The sequence below is a fragment of the Ambystoma mexicanum genome, chromosome 3p, assembly GCF_040938575.1.
Source record: "Ambystoma mexicanum isolate Mex_15411 chromosome 3p, UKY_AmexF1_1, whole genome shotgun sequence".
Taxonomy (NCBI): Eukaryota; Metazoa; Chordata; class Amphibia; order Caudata; family Ambystomatidae; genus Ambystoma; species Ambystoma mexicanum.
In genome coordinates this window covers 854332510-854354258 of record NC_090925.1, presented here as the reverse complement: position 1 = coordinate 854354258, position 21749 = coordinate 854332510, and the positions used below count along the sequence as shown (strand labels likewise).

The 21749-nt window shown below is 43.7% G+C and overlaps 1 protein-coding gene across 13 annotated transcripts in view; it reads left to right on the top strand.

Annotated features, from left to right (window-relative positions):
* The window catches only part of INO80E (INO80 complex subunit E), a 657413-nt gene that overhangs the window by 7528 nt on the left and 628136 nt on the right, over positions 1-21749 (top strand). For 2 of the 13 annotated variants that reach the window (XM_069651989.1, XM_069651982.1), the window contains exon 4: positions 1740-1928. The exons of the other annotated variants lie outside the window; for them this stretch is intronic. The gene's annotated coding sequence lies outside the window, so the exon portion shown is untranslated. The remainder of the gene's footprint in view (positions 1-1739; positions 1929-21749) is intronic. 13 annotated transcript variants of the gene reach the window in all.

Genomic DNA, 21749 nt, shown 5'->3' with positions numbered 1-21749 from the left:
ATCTAAAAACAGTGTTTACGTGATGAGGCGAACAATCATCCACTGGGTTGTGTACGTTTATTTGCCAAAGGATTGTTTGTCACACCCCGTCCACTGTGAATTTTAAAAGGACTACCACAAAGTCAGGTTGCAGACACTCTGAAATTGTGTTAGACCAACATCAAGAGACAAACAATACAAAACTCTCCACTTGGCCGTCTTCCTATTAGTATGGCAGGTGGATGATGATAAAAAACTGCTCATGTATAGAAGGTATCTATCATATGTAGCAATTGCTGTCTACCGGTTTCAGCGACTCATGTTTGTTAAGGACGCTTTCTTCAGGACAGTCTTTTTCTATGTATTGGCAACACAGGGGTAAGAGAGCTAAGTTCTGTACCTCCATGTGTAATTTCTAGTCGGGAGTGGATAATCAATACTTTACCACCTCCTCGGTGCGGCAGGGCTGTAACAGACAGGTGACCTGAAAATAGGTCTTTCCGTCTGGCTCGATGTGTCCACAGGTGACAAGCACCTGGTGTTTCTATATTTCAAGTGAGGTGTCGTGCTCCGTGCTTGCAGTAACGACACCGAACTGTGACTGCTCCGAGTTACTGCGAATGTACATTTATTGATTGATGAGTAACTTCGTCTTTATTTTGTTCACTATTACTTTGCTTTTTAGGTATAGGTTTCTCTTAATGTTTCATTTGGTGTCATCTTTACGTATTCTTATATCGTTTCAGTATAGGTTTATACACCTTCCATACAACATCTTCTTAGTGTCGTCAGATTTTCCTTAACGCACATTCATGTTGTTCATAGTCGCATTTCGGCAGATGGGCAGGGGACATCCTTCTTGGTTACTTCCTTCCCCATTTCCCATCTGTGGATACACTTTGAATGGTTGCCTGAGTGCATACCGTCTCTCCTAAACTCGACGAGTCCCAGGACGTTGCAGGGGTTCCCCATTATAGCTCTTTGTCTGTTATCCCAATATGATGGTGGAAAGGGGGCGGAGACTATGGAGAAGGCATCTATCTCCTCCTCTAGAGTGGTGCAGACTTTGGTTAGAAAGATTGTACATTATATTAAGATGACCCCACAAGAGCACGGCTGTTTGCCACATTATGTGCAGAAATGGGAGCTGAAAAGGATGCTTTGTTGTTACACAATTGGGTCAGGTGGCTATCCAGGGGAAATGTTTTAAATTGCATTTTTGAACTCTGGGACAAAGTGAGACACTTTCTCCGGGGTTTAGACCAAACGAAAGAAGAGCTTCTCTGTTATTCACACTGGCTTTTACTGTTTGCTTACCGTGGGACATCTTTGAAAAGCTACATTTTCTAAACCCCTCCCTGCAAAGCACAGAAACCACATGTTTTTCTATGAGCGCAAAAATATCAACATTCAAGAAGAAGCTAAAGCTTTGGAGGTAGAGGGATGTGTTTCCATTATTGGCAGGTGCTCTTGAGGAGACTGAGTATGATCTTTCATGTGTTGCTGAATAGGAAAGCATCTCAGAACCAGTCTCAAAGAACTTTCCAGAGGACAATTGTAACGTCAATGACTGGGTGGTTCAGCCTTTCCAAGCAGACGTAGGGGCCCACCTCCCAATACACCTCCAGGAGAAACTAAGGGTGCTTCAAAGTGACTGCCTAATGGAGAGCCAATAAAAAAAAAACTCTTTGGGTGGATTTTGGAAAAATGTCTGCAGAGTTTCCAACTTTATCCAAATGTGCTATACTGTTACCTTTCAGCACCACGTACCTTTGCGAGATTGGATTCTCTGCACTTGCAGCACTAAAGAATAAATATCGGTCAAAGCTGGAGGTGGAAGAACATCTGCGGTTGGTTATTGCAAGAATTTAACCCAATAGTGATAGGCTGGCTGCTGAAAGACGGGCCCACCCTTCACACTAGTTCTCCAATATGCCACTGTCCAACTTGTAAGTGACTGCATTGATAGTAATCTCAGAGTTGTTCTACTTGGAAACAAATTGTTACATCTGTTGCATGTCAAATGTTACTGTAGGACAGCAATATTGGCTGCTTTTTGTGGTAAATAAATATCCAACACTACTTTTAGTCAAGTCCTCTGTAATGTAGCAAACAATTCTGAATGCTGTGTTTACAAATATTTGTGCTTGAGTTATTGCAAGTAATGATTTTGAAAGAATTTAGTGTTTGGCACACACACCTCCATTTGGGGCACCATTCGACACCAGCACGCGATAACCATTCCCAACTCATTGACATTTTGGAGTCCATGTGTATAGAGGGGAGCCCCAAGCCAGGTCCTTTTTTTCGTAGGGGGGTTCAGGGTCAAAGAAGTTGGAAGACCACTGCTGTAGAGTGACTGTCTTGTTATAACAAATGTGTTTTAAAAAAAGGGCACAAAAAACCTAATTGCTATCTTGCTTGCACTGTTATATGTTGACATATATTTTGATTGCTAGTTTGCAAGAGCACTTAGACCCTCCCCGATTCCTAGTCGACGGTGCACTTGCAGACTTGAACGGCGTAAGCTTAATATACTAAACAAACCTTTGCAAAATCCCTGGTAGTTTTTTACTTTTTAAAGTGGTCCATTATTGTTAGGTAAGCTCTTCATAGCAATGAAAAATGTTCCTGACCTATGTGAACCTCAGAACCTCTTGTTTGCTTTACTGGTGGATTATTTTTCCTTATGCCTCCAGTGAGTGGGAACCTTTTTCCACACTCAGTCTTTTACTCTTTTTATGGGTGTCATTTTTAAGACTCTCCATAGTGTCCTTTTAATTTTATAGTCTTTGACAACTTTTGGCACATACTGCCTATTCTTGCAGGGTTGCCCTTGGGGCTCCCCTTTTAAGTTTCTCTGTCTAACCTTGTGAGAACTACAGTTCCCAAGGGTAGAAACTATCTTCGGATCCTTTTTACATTTTATTAGGTAAGAGCAGCACCCCCCCCCCCCCACCTTATGTGGAGTGCTGGGGACATGCAGTGTCCCTTTCTCATTTTAACTGTAACATTTCTGTTAGAGGGACAAGCTTACCTTTAATGGGAGGTGGCAGTGAAACTTTTTACTAATTCTGTGCACCTTTACCAGAGGCTCATTTCTCGGCCTCAGTAAGGGCACTTATGGGTGCTCATTTTACCGAAATAGCCCCTGTCTTCTTTTTTCGCTATTTTAGTGTTCAATATCTGTTCTTGTTCCTTCCCCTGACCTCCCGGGCTGGAAAATCCTTTGTCGTCAAATCTTCAGCGGGAGAACTCGACCAAGCCCGTCCCGGCTCCAGAGTTTCTATGAAGGCAGGAAGCGAATGGTAGAGTTCAAAACTCTGCAGCCCTATGTCTTCTAGTCTGACTGCAATAATCCAGTTCAAACTGAGAGGCTGGCTGTCCCGAAACGACTGCAAACGTCCCAAGTTTGAAAGTTGCATGGCTGTTTGATTGGCTGGGTTCCTGCATAAATCTGATCCTAGAAGTGAGGATCACTGCAGCTTAATCCAAAGAGGAAAATGAAGGAAACGCGGCCTAGATAATTTCCAGTGACCGCAGAGCCTGGTGTGTATCCGGAGCCTGCTGTTATCCTTCCTTCCAATCGACTTGGGGGTTCTGAAAACAACGACCCCGACTCAGACCCTGGTGAGGGCCACTAGACTCCAGAAGACCTGCATTTTGAGCCATCCCACATCTTGCTGCGACCTTTCAGGGCTGCAATAACCTGGGACCTCGAGCCATTGTGTGGTGCATGGTCTTCCGAATTCCAAATCTTGATGAAACTGTGGGCATGCTGCTGAACCTCCACAGACATGAATAGAGTCTGAAAAGACCCCTCAACAGTGTGCGGTGGACTTTCAAATGATGAGAACCCGACCAGCGATATTTAGTGTTCTTTCTCCTGAAAAGGGCGCCAGAACCACATCCAGCTACAGAGAAACTCCTTGCCTGCAGCCTTCCCTGTTGATCCTTGCTGCAAAAGGCCTTCCAGTGTCCTGTCTTCAGGATAAAAGAATTCAATGACTAGGTTTTTGGCTGCAGATCCTGAAGTCCTCCTGCTTCAACTCTTCTTGTGTGCTGAGTTACTGTGTTGACTTGGGTATTACTTACCGTAAGTCTTTTGTGATGGCTGTGTAGCTTTCGGGTGTGTTTTCTGTGATTGGGAGCCTTTTCATCCAGTTCACCCGGGCCCACGGGTGGAATCCTCCCACAGTGTTTTCTCAGAAGTCCCTGGACCCTCAACTAACTCTAAAGAGAAATACTTACTTGTGTGAAAAGTCATCCACAGGAACTGCAACTGAGCCCTATCTCACTCTCCCTACAGCTGATTCCTAGACCACTAGGGGTCCCTCTTCTGTCTCTGAAAGAACGCATGCCATAGAATAGGGAAAGACTGGATAATTACAGGGGTCTGCCTTGAGAAGTATAACCAGTGTTCACTTACTTGTAAATTAGTTGGTTTGTAACTGTAACTCTGAGAGTGAACAGTTACAAAAATTCTTACTTTGAAAAGTATATGTAAAGTCTAACTTTCCTTAAAACCGTTTCGCCATTCTAGCAGAAAGTAGATGTAAGGTTAATTTACTCGCCTATGAATTGGTTGTGCCTCTTCCCCAAAAGTAATGATGTTGGTTTCACTTCACTATTCCTGTTAGGATATAAATGGATGAGTGTCCCCAATTTGGTCTTGCTTCCCCTGATTTGCTGTTAGCCTGTCCAGAATAAGTCTGCCTTAAGTTATACTTAAGTTGCTGATAGCTCCTTTAAAAAGCTTATAGGTTTTACTTACCTTGTTTTAGATATGTGCCACCCTAAAACGAGTTATTGCTTATCTCCATTTGTGCACTGATCTGAAAAGCAACTATAGGTGTGTGCCATTCTTGAACAGTGTTACTTTAGGTGTAGCTGACCTCTGTCTGCCTTGTGCATCCCCAATTGATGCAAAGAGTTCTTGCTTATCTTAGACTGCGTGTTTCACTGAGCTGAAAAGCAACTGTAATTGTGTATTACTACAGAAATGTTATATTACACCAAAAAGGGTCTTACTCACCTAGAATAACTGTGTTATCCTCAAAGTAGTTATAGGTATCTACTGTTCCTTGAATAAGTGTTCCACTATTTAGAAAAGTATATTTGCAAGTTGGTTTACTATGTGATTTCCTTGAGTGTCACTGCTTGACCCACTGTGTCTACTTGCCTTGTTTTAAGTAATCTAAAAGTAAATAATCATTTTTACTCCCCTAGAATAGGTGTGACCTATACTCATTGTATATGATAAGGTTTAACTTCCTTAGAACTACTGTTCAGTATTCTGAATAAGGTTTTATGCTTTGGTCTGTGTACCTTCAGGCAAAGTGGTGTGTTTTTATATGTACTATGACTCTATGACCAGTACTTACCCCAAGACCTAACTTGGCCTATTTGTATTTAAAATAAACCTTTATTTTTTTAATAATACTTCTTGTTGTCAGTGTTTCTATTGAATCCTTTGTGTACTACAGGTTCAGTGTACTTTACTACAGCCCTCTCTCCCTTCTAAGATAAGCCTAGCTGCTTTGCCTATGCTGCCATGTATTCGGGTGGTACAACCTTATACTAAGAGTGCAATATTGTACTGTCTCATTTGAATGGTTTGGCTAAGCCCTTAGTTAGACTTCAGACAAACTGTCCTGACACTTGCCCACGTGCTTGCGGTGCCCTTGTGTGCGACATTGCTATGTGTACAGTACAACTTGTACACATGACAGCACCTTTAGTGGGTACGAGCAAATCATTCCAGTGCTTTACTGTGAAGGAAAGAGTCACACAGGTCCAGCGATACTCAAGATTTGACTTGGTCATCTGCTTAAGAACATTGCACTTTCGCGTAGCCTCTGTGAGAATGTCTATCGTATATAAAGGGCACGGTGGCAGTATGCTTGTCATTTTCAATAAGTTGCCCAGACAGCTGGATGTCGGTGCGCAGACGTCTGCTGGCGTAGATCTCCCTTGTCAGGATTGTTGATGTGGGAAGCATGTGCACGAACAGGGCGAGTGTCCTACCCTCTAAAATGTCAATCTTTGCAATTATTTACTGCAGACACATTTGTACCCTTGCATGAATCCAATGGGGCAAGCACAAGATTGTCTCATGGGATTGTGACCTGGAAATACACAAAAACAACTATGATACTTCTACAGCTCTTTATTATTTAGCTGTTGTATTTTGGAAGTTTTAAACTTGTTATAAATCAATAAAGATAAGAAAAAAGTAACTGGCCGTGGGCCAGTTCATGCACCAAACAATAGTGGCAATTTTACCAGAAGAGTGTCTTATAAACCATAAATCTGTTAAACATTTACAGCAAGAATTATCAACAAAAAGAATGACCACAACATAACGTGGTCTTAAGCACTGTGAATGAACAGCAAACATACATTTTGTGACTTAAACCGCATTAGTGAGTTTACATTTGTTGTCATCATGTGATGTAAAAGACTGTGTAAGACAGTGTATGTTTTACAAAGTCTACGTTTTTTGTTCAATTGGGAGACCTATGAAGAGGTACTCCTATACCCGGCAGAAGGATGACCTTTGGATCGATCAAGGTCTAGATCTAAGGTTAGAGATGTAGTGGCAGACTATGGCGTTGCACAGATAGGGGGCACGGTATTTGCTGACGTTTCGGCTCGATGGAAGGGGAGCCTTCTTCTAGGGCCAGAAATCAAGTCTCTCTGTGTGAGGGACATACAAAAATAAGTGTATTAGAAGGGCGCATGTGAAATAAAAGAAGGGTAAAACACATATGTGTGCATTTAAAATTAGTTAAGTGAAATGTCAGGTTCCAGTATCTGTATGACTAACCTTGCTGGGTGCTCCACAAGGGAAGGTATGCTCTTAGACTGGGTGAAGAGCAGCAGTTATCGTGGTGCTGCTGAGGTCGTTAGCAGGGGTCCTCAAGGATGTACTGAGGCTCACTTCAAGTGCTGATAGGAGAGCTCTATGAGTAAGTATGACAAGGCATAACAGATGTAATCCCTAGTAACAACAAGGGGAAAGGGGCGAGAAACAAATGAGCTAAAGTACCAAGTTACCTGGGGTGCAGTGCCTTTGGGTTCCGTGAGGTAGATCCAGATAGGAAAGGAGGCGAGGTCCCTCCGTCTGAAGATCATAGTAACTAAAAAGGGAAAGGGAAGCAACATGAATGGATTCCCTCAGCACAGGAAGCAACGGAACGTCAGAGAAAGAAAATAAATAAAAAACGCTACCTTATGGAGCAGATGATGTGGGGAAAGGCTGAAGCAGGGTGCCAAGAGGCACAGTTTTTGTTTGGCTGGCCAAGTTTTGAAGTGTGTGGCAGACTGTTTTACAGTGTGTGTGCTGCACACCCTGTCAGGTGTAGTATCGGGCAGGGGATGGTTGAAATGCTCTAATGAATGCGCTCTTTATTTCCTGTCCTGCTTCTGGTGGCACAGGGCGCTGTGAGAAACAAGGTGTCTAACCCGCTAGTCCCCGGGGGATCTGTCATCCAGGGTGCCAGGACACGGCCATCGCTTTTGGATACAGTTCCTGGGGGTGGACCAGTGCGGGAGGATCACCTAGCACACATGGAAGCAGCAGTTCCAAGATATCAGTTTAATACGAGGAGACAGACAGTGAGACCAGAAAGGGTTGCAAGGAGGGAAGTGCCCTTGCCCTTTTCAGAACATTACTTTTGTGAACTTTGGAAAATAAGAAACCTGGGACTAAAGCTGAAGAAACCTGCATTGTGTGTCTGAGGTACCTGGGGCTCACCCACGTCCACCCACGTCGATAACCAAGGTACGGAGGACCGTTTGCTGCCGTGGTACTGTACTTGGCTCCTGCTACAAAGCAGCGCCAGTCAGCGAGACTGATACCAGACCAGCCTGTGTTACAACAAAGGTTGCAAGCGGCAACATCGTAGGAAGAAATGTAAAGAGTACAGTGTGTGCAACGTATGTGACAAGCGACGCAAATAGAATTGAAAACCAGAGGAGTGACTGAACTTTGGAGGCCCAGAAAGAGCCATAGATGGAGTGCTCTGGTGCCATGTGGGTGCACTTTTTTTTTTTTAAGGTTTCTGTTGTGTATCCAACTGGTTGGCAACTGTGAGAAGGGAATTTTGAGATCAAAGTGGTCCTGCAACGGGTCAAACTAACTAAGACTTCGAAAGTCTTCGATAGTTTAATGCAAACTGAAATTGGTCTCAGCACGGCTGAGGGAAACTAATTGTGTAAGAGGAAGGATCTGTGCTTGGCTGAGAGGGATCCGGGGTGAACCGTGAGTCACCGAAGAGAGAATATTCTCTGAACATTGTAAAAAGAGGGATCTGAGCCCGGTTGAGGGGGCTCCAGGGTGAATCACCTGAATTGAGTACTTATAAGAGAAAAGAAACGTTTTTGTTTTTTTAACATTGTGTTTTGTTTTGGTACATTGGGTCCTCTGAATCGAGAGATTATGATAAGTAAAGACACTTGGGCACAGAAGGCCCTGATGCTTGTAATAGAACTGTATCCTTGGGCCGAAGAAGAGCATGTGCGTTGCTCAAGTGAACTGCCTTGTCCCGTGCTGAAAACCTGGGGAAGGTAGGCCCACGGCCTGATCATCCTGACATATATCACTTCTTTCTTTTTCATGAACACTACCCCACACCATTTGTATTTGGCTGTATTTGGCGGTAAGGATTGGCAATAATTTTATTTTTTTAATATAGGCCCTTTTACTTTGGCAAGACTCCACTGGGACTGAATTATTATTTGATGGTCGTAGCTTGCCCAATCTGTATTCTTAGGATTAGATGGGCGTTTATCACCCCCTTGTTTAAGTTGATAAACACCCTTGAACTGTGGTCACTTGTGTATGTCTTACTGTCGGTACCATGCCTTCCTTACAGCGCTTTGGGCTTGGATGAACAATCACAATGAATTTGCTTTTACTGTACAAAAGCTCTAAATTAGATTTGCTGTTGGTTGCTGATATTGGCCAATCAAGCTCTAAGGGAGAAAAAAAGGCTTCTCTAACCAACAGTGGACAGATGCCACTCCCATCTATTTATTTCTCTTAACATTACTCACGGCCTAATCATTGCTTTCACTTAAGTCATTGAACACCAGCCAACAAAAAAAAAAGTAAAAAACCAGAACGCCACTCTCTAAGTGGCACCCATTAATTGTCCAGCAACTGAAAGAGATTTGCATTAAAGGAGAGCCTTGAATACCTCCCTCTATGGCCCCCACCCCTTGCACTGGGGATTATTGTTTTAACATCTCAAACTGATGCATAATGTGGGAAGTGTACAGGACAGGTAATCTGTTTCCAAATTAAGTTCAAGATCAAAGTATTGTATTTGAATACTACTGTATTCCCTTGTATTCCCTTGCTCCCTTCCTGCCTTAAAGTGCTTTGATGCACTTATCTTGTGTACAACTGCTGTACAAATAAAAAATAAATAAAATAAAGCACCCCTAAAGCGGTTCTGTAAAGCTGCCCCCCATACAAAGTGAACAGTCTGGCTTTCAAAGACTGTCATTTTGTATTGTAATGCTTTGAATATTATTTTTTCACTGCTTGAAGTTACGGATGCTATACCCGTGAGGCAGAACCGTTGTATAGCTTTTACGCCATTTATTTTAAAGAACATATAGAGAGCTTGGTTACCCCAGTTGATTTTTCCATTGCCTTTTCAGTTCACATCTTTTCAGTTCACAGTAGGGCAAAGTTGTGCCAGCCTGTGGGCGCGGTGGACAGTGTTCTAATTCCCTTCATGACTCGTGCTCCCCTCCATCTACGTTTAGTTTATGTTGAACACTTTGAGGAAATCACTACATGATTTAATAAATACAAATGTACGTTTCAGGGACTCCGATTACTGCATGTTCTAGTTATATTTATGTGCCATTCTCTGTATAGGTTGATGAGGTTCCCGCAGGGTTTTTATTGCCCCTTCAATGCGGCTTGTTTTTTCCAACCATTGCACCTCAGCAGTGAATTTATTGATGTTTGCAAGTGCTAGTTGTGTATCACCATGTCGTTAATTTGAAAAGATCTTTTTTTTTATCATTGTTTGATGTCCTAGGATGTATGATTTTTATGGTGATGGTGGTTTTTCTTTTTGTCTCTGTTGATGGGACCAGTTAATTTTCGTTGGATGTTGTTGAGCTTGGAGCTATTTTCTTGCTTTTCAGGATTTTTTTAGCTGCCTTGTGTAACAGACGACTGGTGCGGTAGTAAGAGTTTTCTAACCTGGGTGTGAAAGGAGTGCTGTTAATTGCTTTGATATTTGAAAGTGGACGGTCACTTTATTCCGTTAAGGCAGCAGTCTTCTAACCTTTTTATTCTGAGCCCCCTCCACCCTTGACTAAAGATATAGTGCCCCCACAAGCGCTTATATTTTCTATTAAATGCTTACAAAAGTCACCATAATCCTAAATAACTTTGCGCCCCCGCCCCCAACCTCAGGCATCCTTCGGGCCCTCCTCGGGGCGTCAGCCCCCCAGTTTGAAGAGCACTGCTTTAAGGCACCCTAGCTATTCAGCATAGAGAGACCCCCCCTTTTCATTGGTGGGGCGATTCCTTCAATTCCCCTTTCTACTTCCACACAATGAGTATTCTACTGATCAGTCTGATCCCTTTCAAATTGTAGCCAAGTAGAGGATAAATGCTCCTACTGGCTGCCCCTCTTTGGCTTTAACACTGTTGCTGCGCCAATGCCCCCACAATGTTCCACATGAATAGGTCCGTTCCTTCCTCAGATTGGTGCAGAAGGCATAAATTAGTTTTCGTAAATTGATGACCAGAATTTGCTAATTAAAATCTTCTTGATTAGCAAACAAACTTATTTGAAAGCAATGTTGTACTAATATTTGAAATGTCACCAGAAGATATTTGTATCCAAAACATATTCGGAAGAATACAACATTTCTATGTACTTCTGAAGTAACACATTAGTGCGACAAGTGTCTGTAAAATGTAAAGGTTAGCAGCATAAATGGACAAAATAAAATATAGATATGATAAAAAGGCTCTGCATACATTTTTCTGTGCAAGGTTTTGCGTGGCTGGGTGCAGTCGGTGTTGCACATGGCAGTGTCCTTCAAATTGTACGATTGTCCCTTCATTTGCTGTGTAAGGAGAAGTTCAGAAGTTTATAAAACCAAAAGGTTCAGTGCTAAAGAAAGTCATAGCCTGAGAGGTAGTATGGTTTTGCGGCTGGAGGGGGAAGGGGGGGAGGGTAATTGTCAACCTTAGGTGGATAAAATGGCCCTTGCCTGTCATTGATATCAACTGTTTTCGATATAGTGGTAATTACCACTTTCAGGGAGAGGGCAGGGCTGCTAACAGTACTCAAGCCCGAGTAAGGTAAGCCCCGTATTCCAGCCCTACGCATCCATGAAAGTGATATTTATCGCTATTAGCATCTAGAGCAGTAGATCTGTAGCTGTACACACTGGATGGAACTATTGATACGATATTTTATTTGTATTGCACACTTACAAAAGTGTTTCAGAGCACGACAAGGCAAGAGAGGGGAACAAGGGGGTGGGGAAAAACAGCAATCTTACTAGGCCCAGTGACATTGAGAACACACAAGTGCAGGGGAGAGACGGCAAACTAGGTGGAATATTGGAGTTTTTCGGCCATCACACTTTCAGGGAGCTGGTACAAAGCAACAGGGTGAAAAAATATGCTGATGAGGAATTTGAGATTAGCTCATGGGTTGAGCACCAGTTGTATAGATTATGCAACCAGAAGGTCACAGAACTAGGTTTGCCATCAAAAGCATTTGGCCATCTGATCATGTACATTTTCAAAAGTGTTCACTTGTCAATATGATGCACTTTCCCCAACAAAATGAAATAGAGTTGACACTATGAGATTTAGATACAATTACTTAAACGTTACTGAAGTAATAATTTGGCTTATCTACGCGTATCAAGCTGTGGCACATTTGTGAGAAACATGCCTATGCAAAATTTACCCTTGGCTTAGTTAACCTTTGTTCATGTTTTTGCCACTGCTCATGAGCGCTGCACTATTTCAGCTGTAGTGCATAATTTATGGCACCGTAACGATGTTTATGGCGGGGGGGCTTCTGTTGACACTTCTGGAGGATAGTGTCTGGCTCATATTAGCAAAAGCCTGCCTGCTAAGGTGTAATATTTACTTTGTTTTGCCCCAGTAAAGATCATGGGTGGTTTGGGTTCTGTCCCTCCATGCCCTCCTAGTTCCAGTGCCTATAATTTCCTGTACATGTTGCTGTCCGCAAGCTAGTACTCTCTAAGGTTGATATTTACATTTAAGAAACTGAAACAGGTACTTGTCTTTTAAAGGACATACAATGACTCTGCAGCATTTTAGCTACAAGAGCTCTGCAGTTAAGAATGTATTGCCTCTCCAGAACACCGACCTCTAATTGTATTAGCGAGCAGATGGAACTATTTGAAGCCACAATGGGTGAAAGTCTTGGAGGAAGTTACCACGCACCAAGAGACGCTTCACTCGCAAATAGGGACACTTCATTTTTTTTCTTCTTCTTTTAGGCAATAATTCAAATCATGGCACTCTTTAATGAGCTTTTCCTTTTGTTTCCAACAATTCTCTGTGTATTCTGAAGTATGGGGGATTTGACCCTTTGGCAATTCCTGGTGAAGTTAATTGTAAATGGCTGATAGAGGGTCTTGATGAAAGTTGAAGATAAATATGTGAAGAAAAGGATTTCAAAGCAGTAGTGCTTTTCCAGTCAGCAGGTAAGCAAAGTATTTTTTTGCCCATCTATTTGATGTTTGGGGGAGGAGTGTACATCTGATGTCCCTTATTGAAGGCATTCCCTTTTTCACACAAACAGATGAGTGCTGCACAATGGCCACCACTGTTTTCAGCAACTTTATATCCTCTAGAGTAACTCTCTAAAGTATAGATAGCCTACATGATTTCTCTTATGTTTTGGGACATTTGTAGAGCACCTTTTACCATTGGTATGATCACAAAGTGCTGTGGGTTGAATGCCCTCGGGGACCATAGTCCAGGTCAGAGTATATGTGCAGCTAGACTGAGTTGTGGGTAGGTGCATGGGGAGGAAGGGAAAGCGCCATGGAACGCAAGAACAAGTAAACATGAAACCAATGGGACGGATTGATTCGCGCTTAAGGGGGAGTCACTTACCCCAGTGTACAGCTCAAGCAAAAAGTCTGTTGTGTTGATAGTCACGTTTTGAAGTTTTAATGTGCCTTTTTCATACCCGCAGCCAAGAAACAGTGTATTAAGACACAGAAACCATTTGATGAAATAATTAAAACCTATTTTGATACAGTGGGACTAATTCAGGCTTTAAAAAGGAGGAAAAGCAGCTACTTGTGGAATCTGGCATTGGGGAAGCCCTGGAAAACTAGTGTTGCATGAACTACAAGAAGAAGATGCAGTGAAAAAACCAAAACTAATTCTATTGTAAAAGCTGATGGTTGGAAACTGACTATTCTGAAACTTGGTTATAGCTGTTCAGTTATGATCACAAAAGCTGAAAAACCCAAGTCTTTTGGCAGGGATGGCTAGCGTTCTTCTTCCTCCTACATTCCTGCCTCAGAACCCGCCTTTGTTAACTTCACCTGGACAATTGAAAGACAGTAGTAAATTGGCAGATGTCTATGTGTAATGTTGCAGTTCTCAAAGATGTAGCTGCGCAACAACGACAAAATATTGGACTATCAATTAACAGTCAATTGTCTGCTACCAAAGTTTTGATGGACAGATCTAATTTGACAAGCTCAATCAGCTCTATCACCACGTCTTCTCAACAGTGTGTCCTTGTTGCAGTATGACGGCCATGCTTGTTTAGATAGTGAAGTGACACCTAAACGTTCCCATACACCTGATCAATCATTTAGAGTACGGTCTTTAAAAACAATGGAATTGGAACATCCCCACAACCGAGTGCCCCTGCTACTAATCGACAATGTAATTGTAGCTCACATGCTGCTGTGTGAAACTGAAGATGCAAGTGCTCTTGTGTGTAGAACTATAATAGTGGATCTGGTGAATTTATAGGTTGGTGCCAATTTATAAATGCTACATGTTTTTGTCCTATTGGGTATGGTCTATGATTTCTGGTGGCGACAGCTAGTGTTTTCTTGTGTGTGGTGAATGGTCAAACTAATTGTTAGCAACTCATAGTGATATTGGGTGAAGTGACTGTCGGCAGTCTGTCACGCAGGTAGACCTATAGATTCTGTTTAGGTCACTGAAAGTGTGTATTTTAGTGCAGTGATTTGTAATTGTGGGAGTTAATTGTGTGTGGTGTCATGTTAGCTAGAGGTGAGAACTGAAATGAGGGAGTTTACAAGTTGGTTCATGACATTGTGGGGTGGATTTGTAGTTTTGTACACTAAATCAGCGAATGTAGTTAACAAGATTTGAGTGCTCTAGCATAGAATGCAAAAAATGGAAAGTGACGGCTGCAAATTCCCTTCAGGTTTTCCAGGACACTATCCATAAGTCCAACTAGGTTCACCCTATAGTAATACCACATGTCTTACACACAAGGATACATCCTGGGGTAATCAAAACCCTTTTCCTAAATCTTTTTGCAGGCATCATGCAATATCTCCTCCTGGAGTTGTCATGATCATCACTGAAACTAATCAGAACTCATCCTCGAGTAGTTTCTGTGATAACACTAGAGTGATCGGATTTAAATATTTCGGCCTATACACATAATTCTAGATAGTTTTGGATGATCTCCCTGAACTACCCATGGATGACTCTAGGATGGAGTCACCGGATGACTCTAGAATGATTCCAGGAAAATTGTCCTTTTTGACTTGGGCTGTACCTTTGTAAGAAAGTTTGTCCCCCAGGTCAAATGCAACCCTGTACAAGACAACAAATCCCACACTTTCACAACACTCTGCACAGCACAAATACCTAAATTTGCCACTGCAAAATACTGATAGCCATCTCTACCACACAAAGGGGCAAAAATGCTGAAGTATGCCCCACTGCACAAAACACACCTCCCCCCTCTGCTGCACATAAGAGGTCTACAAAATAACTCCCTCCTCGGGGGAAGGCCAAATCATCCCCATGCACGAGAAAAAAATGACTGAACTGTTAAACTGGACATTTTTACCCAAATGCGCCTGTCTGCACAAAACACCCCCCACCCCTTTGCTGCACATAATCTGATGATATTACACAAGTGTAATGACAAATCCTCCAAATCCCCCCCCACCCCTCCAGCCACGAGGATAACTAACTATTCACCGTACTGTTCACTGGTAAAGTGGAAGTCTCATTGGGAAGGGAGTAATGCTCTGTGCCCAGCCCCACTGCATAAAACACATCTACGCCGGGCAAAGCCCATCTGCACAAGAAACCCCAAAAATATAACTAAATCTGCCTGTAACTATAAGTAAATCTCACCCCACTGATGCACATTACAAACCCCCAAAATACACCGAAATACCCCCTCGCCAATATTGCTGCTCTGCATTGAAATAACAATCAACATACGATGGCTTTAAGACTTACTGTACACCAAATTCAAGCACCAAATAATCAACTATATGAAATTTGCTTTGTAACGGAGGAATCTTTTGCAATCCACATGATAAAGAGGAAGCAGAGCGTTGCTATGGTCCATTTCTCGGATGGGAGCTAGATCCTACCGGCGAGATAGGACTGATGTGGATTTGGGCACCATATTGCGTGTGGAATATTGAGACCGTAATAAACTGCAGCCACCATCTTTGATTTGGAATGGATTCATATGCGATATTATGCCCTTTAGAGCTGGTAAGCTGTGAATTCATTGAATTTTTTGCGTGGATGACCAGGAATTCGGAATCTCCTGGCGCTGTGTTTAAAAAGCAAACTTAGTGGCCATTTGGAGAGTACCATCATTTCGACGCCGTTTTTAATTTGTACTTTTTCGCAGTGAGATACTTTGGCCTGCGCACAGTCTACCGGATCACCCCAACGACCCTACTATTATCGAAAATGGCTAAACTGTGGTGTCAGACTCTGGCATCTCGGCTGGCCAATAAATACAAAATGGCCTCTGCGTTTTCTTTTGTGCGTCAGTCCAACACTCGCATGTTAATCTATTCTTTATTGTGGTAGCACTCTCAAACAACGTACTCCCAACCAGTGTTTTCCTCGCACTGCATCGTTCTGGATTTGCCTTTATTGAAAACCACCAAACATAGTTCAACACAAATAATTGGTAGTTGCTCTTTTCGGTGAATTACGGCTTGTTTCTGGCAACCTTATCTTATTGTCTTGGGAGGATAGCTCCGGGGCAACGTGCTCGCCTTGGAAGCAAGACGACACGTAGCATCACAGGTTTGATCCAAGGGGTTTGTACTCAGAAACCTCTGGGTATTAAGCATGTTATAAATAACCTATCATATCATATAAATATCTTTGCAGACCACAAAGGTGTGTATTTTGCCTTCTGTGCACTGTAGTTTGAAGTGTCTTGTCAAAGCTGAGGTAGCGAGCATCCACATTGATACATGTGAGTACATAGACGTGTGATAGGACTGTTTAAGAACATGGCAAGAGGGTGGGCGGGTGTTTGGCCTAACTGTTTTCAGGGACAGTCACGTTTAGATACATTCTGGGAATTGCAGTTGTGTACCTATAACCTATCGTCAACCCAGTCCATGAATGGCACCTTTTTTAAAAGAGCTTGAGGGTCGTCTCTGTGCCGTCCTCCCACTCGCCTTGACACAGTGATCATCTCTGAAACTGCATATTCAGATTCTTTGCTTAGCATTATATTCTGTGCTGTCACTCCACCGGAGCTCCAGCCCATGTTAGGAGGGGCCAGGAGCAGGCGTATGGTGGAACGCACTGTGCTACAATAAGCAACGTCCATACGGCTTTGCAGATTGCCTGCAACTGTGCCGCCACCCATGGAGACGCGCTGCAGCATTTATTACCCATCACTGTGGTGACATCAACATAACATCCCTCTTCTTTCATCTTTTTCAACTAAGCAAAGCATATATAGATGCTTTTCATGATATGGCACACATTGTCCTTATTACAACAGTGTCACTTAGCTTGCTGGGAGGTCTCGGTGCCGCCCTCAGGTGATACCGGCCGTGCTGCCTGCCTTTTGGGTCAGATAGAGGGCTAATGGGCTGCACCTCTTCTACTTGCTGAGCTGGGGCGTTGGCGTGGGTTGGCCTGGGGGTCTGGAGCCGGCCCCCTCCTCGTACCAGCGCTTCCTGCTTTGGGCGGGCTGTTGGTTAGGTGCCATCCCTCTACTTTGCTCGGTTCCGCCATCTCTTCCTCCATTGTCCCTTGGCTGTCCGTTTGATCTCTCTCATCTCTCCATACTGTCAAGCGTACTTTGTTGAACCACAATGCGTTCCTGATGATTTGCCTCCCTTCCCGGCTTGCTGTTATCATGGTGCCCTTTTGTTCGGTCACTGTCCAGGGGGGTGTCCTTGGGTTGCGGAGGACCAACACTTGGTCTCCAACTTTGGTGTGTGATTTCCTGGCTCGTCATTTCTCACTCATGTGCTTGTTTGCTTGGACCGTTTTGTGTCCTCCTCTTACTGTTGGACCCTGCTTTGCTGTGATGGTGGTGAGGTATGGACGACCGTAGCGCTGTGCTGAACATGTCGGCTGGCGGGGTATGAGTGGGCGTGTGTGGTGTCAGCCGGTAGTGCCATAGGAAGCGATACAATTCCCACTCCCATTGTGCTCTCTGGGATCTTGCGATTCTGAGGACCGTATTTGTTCTCATGAAGCGTTCTGTGTTCCGTCAGCCGGGGCCAACGCGGTGTGGTGAAGTGGTGTGATCCGGAGGTCATCTATGTATCTTGAGAAATCGGCCTCTTGGAACAGGGTTCCGTTGTCACTTTTCAGATGTTTGGGTAAACCGTGTGTTGCAAACATCTTCTCTCTAAAGCAGGCACCACAGCCTCTGCAGCCGTTGAATGTACCACCTCTACTTCTGGGTGTCAAGAGTGCTTTTCGATGGCGACTGGGAGATAGGTCCTCTCCCGTACCGTGCAGAAATCGACTTACAGTGTCAGGTGCTTCTTGGTGCGGACCTGATTGTCCCCTGTAGTGATGCATGAAGAGACGAGTGCTTTGGTTCTCGCCATCCTTTGATGGCCTTTGTGTGCCACAGTGACAGACCTGTGTTGAAGCTCCAGTGGTATCAGGATGCGTGTCCCTCTTAGGATGATGCCCTCTTCCGTAATGTATAGTTCATGCCAGACTGTGAAGACCCCAGATAGAAAATCCTAGGCAGCCAGGTTCGCGGTTGTGATTGTTTTGAAGAAGAGGATACCACTTTCCGGCTAGGGCGGTGTTCTTTGTAAGGGTTCTGCTTTAGGCTTTTTTGCCTGCATGACCTGGCATATATGTTCTTCTGTTTCTGCTGACTCCAAGATATCTGCTTCTGTGGCCGCTCGTTGGTGCCTGGACAGGAAGTCAGCAGGGTTGTCTGTTCGTGGTCTGTAGATGAGGTCGAACTTGTACTGCTGCAGTTGTAGTAACTACTTCCTGAGTCGCGCTGATGGGTGTAGTGCTTCTTCTCTGAAGATGGAGGATTAGCTGCTTGTGGTTTGTAAACATTTTGAACTTTCTTACATATAGATACATGTGGAAATGTCTGCACCCCCACAGGACGTCGATGGCCTCTTTTTCAATGTACGAGTACAGTTTCTCTGATGTGGTCAGTGCCCTGGACGCATAAGCCACTGATCGTGCTTCATATGTTGGGGTCTCCTGAACTAATACCGCTCCTATACCCACTAGGCTTGGATTTATGTACAGTTCTGTGTGCAGATGGGTGTCATAGGCCATGGTAGTGCGAATCCAGATGTTTTCAAAGGCTTCTTGGTATTGCTTGCTCCACTTCCACTTGGTGTTTGCTTTTGTCAGGGCTCGCAGTGGTTTGAGAGAGTGACTAAATTGTTGATGAACCTGCAGCAGTATGTGGCCATTCCAAAGAGCTGTGGGTTTCCGTTGGTGTGGTGTGGTTCCCTTGATGTCTGCCAACTTCAGGGGGTCCGCTGACACGCCCCTGTATTGAACACGTAGTTGAAAAACATTAGCTCCTCCTTGAGGAATTCACATTTGTCCTTGTGGATTGTTAGTCTGGCATCCTCCAACCTTGTTCTGGGCGTGCACCAAGATGTCATCGCTGACATTGAGTACTCCGGGGAGGTTGTGTAATAGTGTGTGAATGGTTTGTTGAAAAAACCTCTGCACCGGACGATATGCCGAAGTTTAACCCCTTATGCCTCCTCAGTCCCAGGTGCGTTGAGAATGTGGTTATATATCTCGAGTCTTTGTGTAGCTTCAGCTGATGATACGTTTTAAGGTCAATCTTAGAGAATACTTTGGAGCCTGTGAGGTCTGCAATTATTTCGTCCAGTGTTGGGGTAATGTGTCTTTCTCTGATAATTGCTGTGTTAAGGAGGTGCATGTCTATGCATATTCTGATCTTCCCCGGTTTGGTTTTTTTGTCACTACCATCAGGGAAACCCATGGCGTCAGTCCTGTCACCTCGATGATGCCCGATTTTCTAGTTTCAGTAGTTCCTTGGCAACTATGTGTCATACTTTGTCATACTGCTTGTGGTTGAATTGTCTGGTTGATTTGTCTGACCACTTTCCCTTCAAACACCCAATCCCTTCAAATAGCTTGGTGTGAGTGGACAGGAGGTTGCGGATCTCGTCGGCTTCCGACAGGTCGCTGGCTAACTTGACTGGTCCTAGATCTTCCGCCGAGTCTCACTCAGTAGGCTTTTGATCCCTGCATCGACAACCTAGATTTTTAATTGTATTGTCGGCCCTTCATTTTTGCTGAGTGGGGTGCGAAAGTGGAGCTCCAGCCTGTATTGGGAGGGGCCTGGAGCCAGCATATGGTGGCGTGCACAGCACCGCAATTAGAGGCGTCCAGCTGGCTTTGCGGATTGCCTGCAGATTGCCCGCGACTGTGTCTCCGCCCATGGAGACACGCTGTAGTGTTTCTAGCGTGGTGACGTCAACATAACTAGCATTGCACACCCTCATGAGGGATACCTGCCTAACCTCTAGAATTGTGCCTGAGCCTCCAGGGTTTCATGCTCTTCTCTGTGGAAAGAGTACAAAACCTCTGTTTATCAGGGGCTGCAATACAATGTGGCCGCTATCTTCCTGCAGCAGAGATCACAGGGATTACCTTGAGAGAAACAAGGCAGCAAAGCTCCCAGGGCCATCAGTGGGCTATTTATTAAATAGTAATGCCTATTTGTAATACGTGATTAGAACTGAGGGGGTCATGACCTAGTTTGCATCTGAAACCCAAAATAAATCTCCTGATAAATATCCAAATTTCAAAACAAAAACATTTTAACTGCCTGTCATTTCCATTATGTCAAATAACACATAATGGAAATGAGACAGTTAATAGGTTTCTTATGGTTTAAGTGTTGAACTTATGTTTTCAAAACCTAAGTAATCTTTAAATTTGTGTTACTATGAATTCTGAAATTTGTATTACTCTAATCTAGGGGGGGCGGTAGGGGTAGAAAGGTACAATTATACTGTTTTTGCTTAACATATTTCTCTTTGGACTATGTCAAGCTGTTTTATTAAGATTTCTCCTCCAATCATTTTTGTAATATATAGTATTTCTACAAGCAAAATATGAACGCCTACTTCTACCATATACGCCTGAGAAGAAATGTGCTCAAGTGCTTACGTTGCAGACTGCTCCGAAATCCCTGCTTCACCAATTAATTCAAGTGTCTGATCCAGGACAAATATTGTTATCTCACTGTGCCTCATGTATAGTTTTTTAATGAAAAATGTGTAGTATCAGATTGTGCCTTCAATAGATGATGATCTAATAATTAAACAGAACACATCGGAAGTGCACTTCGAGTGCCAGTGCTGTTGTGCTGCCAGGACTGCTACTTTAACTACCTACGACCCGTGTATCTCGTGCTGGACATGTATGCTCAAGGAGAAGTTTTTCCACACCTGATTGCGGCAAAACGCTACAAAGGACTTCATTACCCAGTAATTATAACATTGGGACTTATTGCCTATAGTTCCGTAATGGGACTTGTTGGCTGGGTCTTGGCTCATTCCACACGTCGCTTACGTTACTCTGTTCTTTTTTGAATCCCAGATTCTCACTGTGTGCCTTAGCGCCCTCCCCCCCCGGGCTCCCGGCAACCCATCATAAAGTATGGCGCACGCGCATTCGCACGCGCATCTGGAAGGGCACTGCAAGTGCCAGTGCTGTTGTGCTGTTAGGCTGGGGTGTAGTCTGTGGTACCCCTTGTTCTCTCTTGTGAGCGCTTCCAGCACTAACGTATGCTCCTCTCTGAATACGTGGTTTGATTTCCTGCTGCCGGTAAGCGGGTATAATCGGGTTGTTCCACCAGCATATGGATGTTTGTTTTCCAATAACATATTGTTTTTCATTTGCCATGTCCAATCATTGTGGACACAATCCACTTGCATATTCAATTAGGCGATAACACTTCACATTCTGTTGTCGCTTTTTGTCCTGACGCCTTATGCGTTTTCTTTTGTGCCTCTGAGTTGGACTGGTCTAATCTCTTTCACTAGATGTTCTAGTTAACATTAGATTGCTTGTGCTTGGCTTATGTTTAGTCGTGTTAAGATCATTTGTGGAAGAGTGTCAGTCAGGGTAATCATAGCAAGAGTTCACTATTTGTGAATTTGCTGCTGTGACAAACTATTTCTGCAAATTTTTAATCTTCAAATAAGGTACTGGAACTCTTGTGGCTACAAGAATCTACTTACAT